The following is a 7,424-nucleotide window of genomic DNA, read 5'->3' as shown; positions in this document are numbered from 1 at the left end:
GTGATCTCGGACTTGTGGGAAGAGAAGTCCTCCATGCTGCCAGAGGACACACAGCCAGGATTCTTACGAGCTCCAGCTTGGGGCTGGGGACAGGAGCCTTAGAAACACTTGTTCAGGTGTCCAGAGTCTAACACTAACCTCCAGTTTTACTCAGTTTTCATACGGGGAAAGTGAGATGACCCTGGGAAGGCAAGTAGCAGACCCAAATGCCACTTGTGGCTCTGGCTGGTATAATGGCATGTGACAAATGATCGGGAATGGTGTTTACGAGGAAGTATGTGGGAGCCCACCTTCCCGGCATGTTTCTCTTCGACACCTGGCACTTCGGAGCCCTTGGTCTTAGATTTAGGGAGAGGGTAGCTCCCCTACCTTACAAAGTTGCTGTGATAATCCTGTATAATAATTTAAACGACAGCACCATGGGGAGCTCTCCCTGATGCATAAAATTATGAAAGATCAAAGCTAATTCTTGAATCATGAGTACTTCAAAGGGGTTTGTTGGGGCGCCTGGATGGCTAAGTTGGTTAAGCACCAACTTTGGCTCAAGTCATGAACTCCTGGTTGGTGAGTTCAAACCCCGTGTGCGGCTCTGCACTGACAGCTTAGAGCCTGGACCCTGCCTCGGATTCTGTGTCTCCTCTCTGAACCTCCCCTTCTTGGGCTGTCTCTCAGAAGTTACATGAATAAACCCTTACTAAAAAGCAAAAAAGTTCTTGTTTTACTTGACTACCACATGATCGCTACTTACAAGACATCATAAAGTCTATCATAATCTTCTATCAGACATTATACTTTGCTAAAATTGTTCTTATGTGTGTATATATGAAATTTTAAAAAAAGTTTATCTGTACATGGTTGGTTTGATGTAATCATCAAAAAATAGAAAAAGGAACTGAGTGAAAAAGTGTCAAGGTTGTCACAGCACATAGTATGCTTACAAATAACCCATCAAGATGGTGGTGGTCTCCACTTTTCTGGGTGGCCTACCATTTCCATGACCATTCTGATCACTGTCCCAGGTGTGCAGGCATCACCCAGCTCTTGTTCAGACGATGCCCGAGGCTTCGGAGTGTTAAATTTGGTGACGAATACAGTGTTTTGTAAGAGGCCATAACTTGTCCTCCCATCCTGCCTGACCGAGCTTTTTCCTGCTGTGATACAGTTTTCAGAGAAAAATAACTTGATATGCGTTGTGGCTTCAGATGAGCGATCTACCTTATGTGGTGACCATATGGTAATCAATAGAGGCTGCCCTTGATGTGGCTTCAAGGACAAAGTACAGCCAACAGCAGTGATGGCACCGAGATACGCTTCCTGACCAAGGCAGAAATTCATATATTAGGTTCCATCACATGATGTGACTGCATCGAAGTACTCTGGACCAGATGTGTGAGCCTCCTGACTCAAAGGTTGAAACCTAGTTATGAAAGTGAGGGTAGCCAGAGAAGAAAACTTCACAGATTAGGTACTCAGGTTCTGGCTAGTTGATTATGGTCACAAAGGTGGTTTTGAGCCGTGGACGGGTTGTGGACAGCTACCATGATGGTGTCTGCTGGGATGCCTCCTTGGTCGTCTTCTGACAGAACTGCGTGAAATTTGGAGCCAATCCTAGCAGAGCTCTGAGCCTAGAAAAATCCCTGGAGATCTTGAAGTTTATCGTTAATACTAAAAGCAAATTTTTTTCATGTCTGAGACCAAGTATGAGCAGGGGAAAGGCAGAGAGAATCCCCAGCAGGCTCTGCAATGAGATCTTGACCTGAGCTAAAACCAAGAGTCACGTAGGCAACTGATTGAGGCTCCCAGGAGCCCCTGATAAAAATTTTGAAAAGGAAGATGTTGGAGTTAGGGGCAGGTAGGTCCTAACTGGCCATAAGGAGTGTCTTACTGTTAACAAATCCCAGTGCTCATGCCAACAAGCGCCCTCCTCAGGGCCCATCAGCCATCCACCCCCACCCCCCATCAACGCTCAGTTTGTTCTCTGTATTGAATGGTCTCTCATGGCTTGCCTCCCTCCCTCTCTCTTTGTAACTATTTTCCCCGCATCCCTTCCCCCACTGTCTACATAAGAGTGAAAGTGCTAACTTTCTCATATTCTACATGTGAGTGAAAACACCTCTTAATCTTTCTTTCACGAAGCATAATACCCTTCAGTTCCATCCAAGTTGTTACAAATGGCAGCATTTCATTCTTTCTCATTGCCAAGTAGTGGAATACCGGTATTTCTCGTTCTCGCCCAGGTTTGAAGTGATTTCCAGTGTTTTATGTCTGGTTTCTTTCTCACGTGATGTTCATTACTTGTACATGATCCTAATTACTATCTGCATATGCATACGTTTCAAGAGCTCTGGAGCAGCGGTAGTGTGATCACCCAAGGGTCATAGAGGCTAAGATCCTTGCCTACCAGAGCTCCCACTAGAAGATGATGGAGTTAAAGCTCTCCTCCAGGTTGGCCTTCAAGCATGCTCCGTCTCCTTATCTTCCTTCGTCCCCATTCATTGTGAGCTTCCAGAGACTGTGGATGGAAATGTGGCTAGCCCCCTAAGGTATTCTCACTCTGTAAGTATATGGAGAAAATTACTGAGGAAAAAGAGAGCATGCACAGTCCAGCCATTTCAAAATACGTCTTCTAAAACTTGGCTAGGGACTCGATCTTTACTGATGATGGAGGTTGCTTCCCTAACCAGAAATGCAAAAACCCAGGTAGTCACCGGCAACACAGCCTCCTTGGGTTGGCATCACTAAGGTGGGCTCTGCAGAGCTGTGGCTGAGCTGACTCCCGCAGAGGGAGCCCTTCCCCTGCGCGGAGGCTGCTTTCTCTGCTCTGTGCAGGGACAGGGTGCTGTTTGTTGCTGAACATCAGGGTTGGATAGATGGTCCTGGACAACTTAGAGCAAATGGACTCCCGCGGAAACCACGTACAGGGACATTCGGTACTCTTCTAGAAACCAAGATCCAAAAATAATGGTTTCTGTAGTAAACGGATACATGGAGAAAGCAACAGAAAGGTATATTTGAGGTGAGGTTTTCCGGAGGGGTTCAGGTTGAAAATACACCAGCAATGTGGGCTGACTTTAGTCGTCCAGCCAATGCAGAGCTAGGACGTTGTCCCAAGTCTAATCTGAGTGAACTTGAGACTTTATAAAACTGGAAGTTTTTTCCTCTCTGCTGCTGTAGGATGAAGCTGTTTTGTACCCTAACTACCCCATGATAAAGGGATATACAATACAAAGTTAGAATAATTTCAGAGAGACTTTAGGAAAAAAAGTTGGCTCATTAACAAAAGATAGAGTTTCGAGTCTCTGTTCAATCACCAAACTCTCTATTTCTTGGAAAGAATTGAATATCTGCTTCTATTCCTTACTTGCATGACTCACTTTGAAAACCTTTTTTATGAAGGTCAACAAATGGTTCCAGATTTTATTTACCACCAGAAGGACTCCGGTTTCATATCCCTTAAAAGCTGAAGTTCTTTTCTTGAAATTTCAAGCTCCATGTATGACAGGAGGTAGGAATTCTGACCCTGAGGTTGAAATTAGGACTTCTGTCTGTGAAAGCAACTTGCCACATCAGGCCTAACATCTAAAAGAGGGGCCTGGAAGCATACGCGGGCTCATTAGTATCTCTTACTTGAGAGGAGAGACGTCAGACCACATGCTATGTGTGTGTACCCTGAATTCTTCAGTTCTCCCCAAAAGCAGATTTCTGTAAAATGAGGCAAAACCAACATTGCTTACCTAAACTGCACGTGGTAGACGGTAGGCATTGAATAAATATTTAATGGAGTAAATGAATTTGGTCTATTATAAACCATTTGCTAAGCATTCCTGTGTATGTATCTCCACAAACCAGGGGTACAATATGCTCCTTTACCCAATGTTGAAGAATTGACAAGATTGAAGACCTAATATTCTAAATGCTATTTCCAGACACTGGGGACAAGGCAGAATTAAACAGTAATTTACAACGTTACTGCCACTGATCGTGGTACAGCTTGGTAAATATGCTGAAAGTCATGGAATTGTATGCCTGAAATGAAGTTGATGGCATTAACATCTTATCACACAGCTGCTTTAAAATGATGGCCAGTGTGAAACCCCCTCACTAGTAAAACTGCTTTCTCAATTTTTCCTTTGGGTAGTTAGCACAGGATAGGTCTAAGGTTAGAGCTCAACCAACATCCGTTAACAGCCTTATCAATTCATTGGATAGTGGTAAACTGCTATGTGATGGGGCACGCATGCCTGGTACTCCTGAGAAGCCATGTAGGCTCTGACCCTGATGTTGTCCCGATGTTTGCTCAAGTTCTGGGGCTGCCGGGTGTTACCCATGTGACTAGGATACTCTTCCATCGCAGGACCTCGTTCTCCACTCGAAACTGGGCTAGGATTGAACCTGTCTCCCTGAGACTATTAAACAAGAGGATGTAGTGGGGACAGACTGGAAAACCAATGAAGCAAAGTGGACCATATTCTGCTAATGGTGGAGGCTGATTGATGGTATATAGAGGCTGGCTGTAAGACTCAGTGCTTCTATTGAGTAACCTATAGAAAGTTACACTGTCACCTCTGGTTTCTTTTACCTTAAACGGTAGCACATCCAAGGCATTGGACAGACGGTAAGAACTGCTGGCCTTAAATGAACGTATGATAGAACCACTTGGGTTTTCCTGCTGAAAATAACACCCTGGCTACTGCTTATTGACATAAGTCTCGAAGCTTTGCAGGGATTATAAATATTTTCACAGGGCTTTCCTCTAAGATAGGTACAGAAATGGAAACCACTGGATGTTGGCATTCTCGATGCTGTTCTGATAGCTGTTAGGATGGTTGCACAGCGCATTTGGTCAAAACCAGTTTTCCACACCGTTCGTGTCACCAGATCGTCTGGCACTGTGTCTCTGTGCAGATACCTTTTTCTTTCCATGTGTGTTGAAGAATGAACGTAACTTCTGGGGTTATTTGATCTTCTTTTGTATTTTCTCAAACACGTTTAACTTTTGTTTATCCGAGCTGCATGAAGAAAAGTGCCACTAGTGAATTGTTCACAGAACGGGGCCTCGTTGAACCTGTCGGTCTATTTGCCCCTTCATTAGACTGAACGGGAGAGAGTGAACATGCAGAAGGGTTTTGTTGACTATTTGGCAGCTACCTCAGAAACAGGAAATGGGACAATGACTGTGACCCTGCAGAGGGGAGCTGGGGAAGTACCCAGGTGAAAGCTGAGGCTGGTCCAAGATGCTTGGAGAGTGGACACAGCACAAGGGTCAGGGCTGACCACAGGGCACAGGGAAAAGCAGAAGGTGGGGGAAGTGTGTATCTGAGAAACCTAGAAGGATGGGCTGGATGGAGGGGGAGGAAGGGGAAGAAGGTGCTAGAAACCTGAATGGGTAGACTGGGGGGCAGGAGGGGGGAGATTCCAGAGGGTCCCATCTCCAGGACCAAGTTGTCCATCAAGTAGATGATCCAACAGGAAAAGCCTGTTCTTAGGAAAGCTTTCTGTCACTGAGAATTTCCACCTGGAGCCTTCAAGACAGTGTCCCGATCCTTGTGCTCTGAAATTTGGCTCTAACGATAGCAGTTGCACCATGAGCTGGTAGCACAACCTGCTGATGATGAAATTGCCTGCACGAGGGGGGTGCGGTTGTGTGATGAGCTCTGTAGGATCGCTGGGGGTGAGAGGAACTTTTTGAGGCTCTCGCTGGTAAGCACTACAAAGTATCCAAGAGTATGCTTGTAAGATGGTTGTTTGGGAACCCAAATGAGTATTTACAAAGGAGTTCAAAAGTTAAGTGGGAGTGACATCGGTAAGACAGGCAGAGGAGAGACCTTTCAAGTTCTCTTCTCCACAAAAGCAATCAGGATTGGCAAACACAGTAAAAACCTTGTTCCTGACACTGGAAATTTTAAAAAGGCTTTCTAGAATCCGGGTGGAGTTTGCAGAGGAACTAGAATCAAATATTAGAAGAGCAAGCGTTGTGACTTTTAACTTGGCATTTTGGGTCTTTCCCTGTCTAGCTCCAAGGTACGGGCCCCCTGGCCCCCAAGAGGGTGGCTGTGATAAAACTGTGCTTGTGAGGATGTAAAGAAACTGGAATCGTTGTGCCTTCAAGGTGGAAATGTCACACGGTACACCCGCCTTGGGTGACCATTTGACTTTTCTTCAAACGTAGAACCAAGAGTTAACGTGTGACCCAGCGAATTCCACTCATCGGCAAATGCCAAGGGAACCGAACACCAGCTTTCCACACAAACTGGGGTGTTAACGTTCCTAACAGTATTGGTTCACAAGGTCAGAAAGTAGAAACCACTCAGACATCCACCAACTGGTGAATAAACTGATCACCCTACGTCCCTCCTCCACGGTGGAGAAGAGGGAGTGACTCATGCTATAACACCGGTGACCCGTGACCACATTGTGCTGAGTGAGAGAAGGGGACACATAAGCTTACATATTAGGGGGCAATGTACAGGAAACGTCAGAATGAGCAAACCCATAGCGGTGGAACGTGAGGGCGGGCCAAGGGCTGGGTGACGGCTAATGAGTGTGGTTTGTGGGGTGACAAGTGTGACGATGGTTACATGACAATGTAAACATACTGAAAAACACTACATTGTACCTCTCAAATGGGTGGATTTTTTTTTATTTAAAAAAAAAATTTTTTTAACGTTTATTTATTTTTGAAACCGAGACAGAGCATGAACAGGGGAGGGTCAGAGAGAGAGGGAGACACAGAATCCGAAACAGGCTCCAGGCTCTGAGCGGTCAGCACAGAGCCTGACGTGGGGCTCTAACTCACGGACTGCGAGATCATGACCTGAGCCGAAGTCTGACGCTCAACCAACTAAGCCACCCAGGTGCCCCTTCAAATGGGTGGATTTTATGGTGTATGAATAAACTACATGCAAGAAAATTCACTGCAACATGACTTGTGATGACAAACCTGGAAACCACTGAAACATCAGGAACATGAGATCCGTTGAATACATCCATATAAGGGGAAACTAGACATAAAAACATGACCTAGAAATGCATAGAGTGATTCTAAAAATGGGTAAGCAGTACTTTTTCATTTGTGCTAACACTTAAATTTTTCTGCTTGAATCTAAATCCTATTAGAGGAAGAGTCAGCTTGTGCGACACAGACATAGGGTTAGAAGTTCCATTCTACAACTGGGTGAATCTGGGCAAGTTGTTTCAGCTCTCTGGAAAATGAATCTCTTCACCCAAAAGAAAAAGGCGGACTAGGACTTCACCATAGAGTCAGAATGAAGATAATCTGAGCTAGGTACATAAACCAAAAAACAAAAACAACTCTTCAGTGGTTGTATATAACATGTGAATCGAATAGTCCTTACCCCAAATCTGAATCCAGACATCACTCTAAATGTTTGATTTTTAAATCGATCAAAGGTGGGCTTCTCAGG

Source organism: Felis catus, chromosome D1, assembly GCF_018350175.1.
Source record: "Felis catus isolate Fca126 chromosome D1, F.catus_Fca126_mat1.0, whole genome shotgun sequence".
NCBI classification, from domain to species: Eukaryota; Metazoa; Chordata; class Mammalia; order Carnivora; family Felidae; genus Felis; species Felis catus.
The sequence above is the reverse complement of the archived record's forward strand: the minus strand, read 5'-3'. Positions refer to the sequence as shown.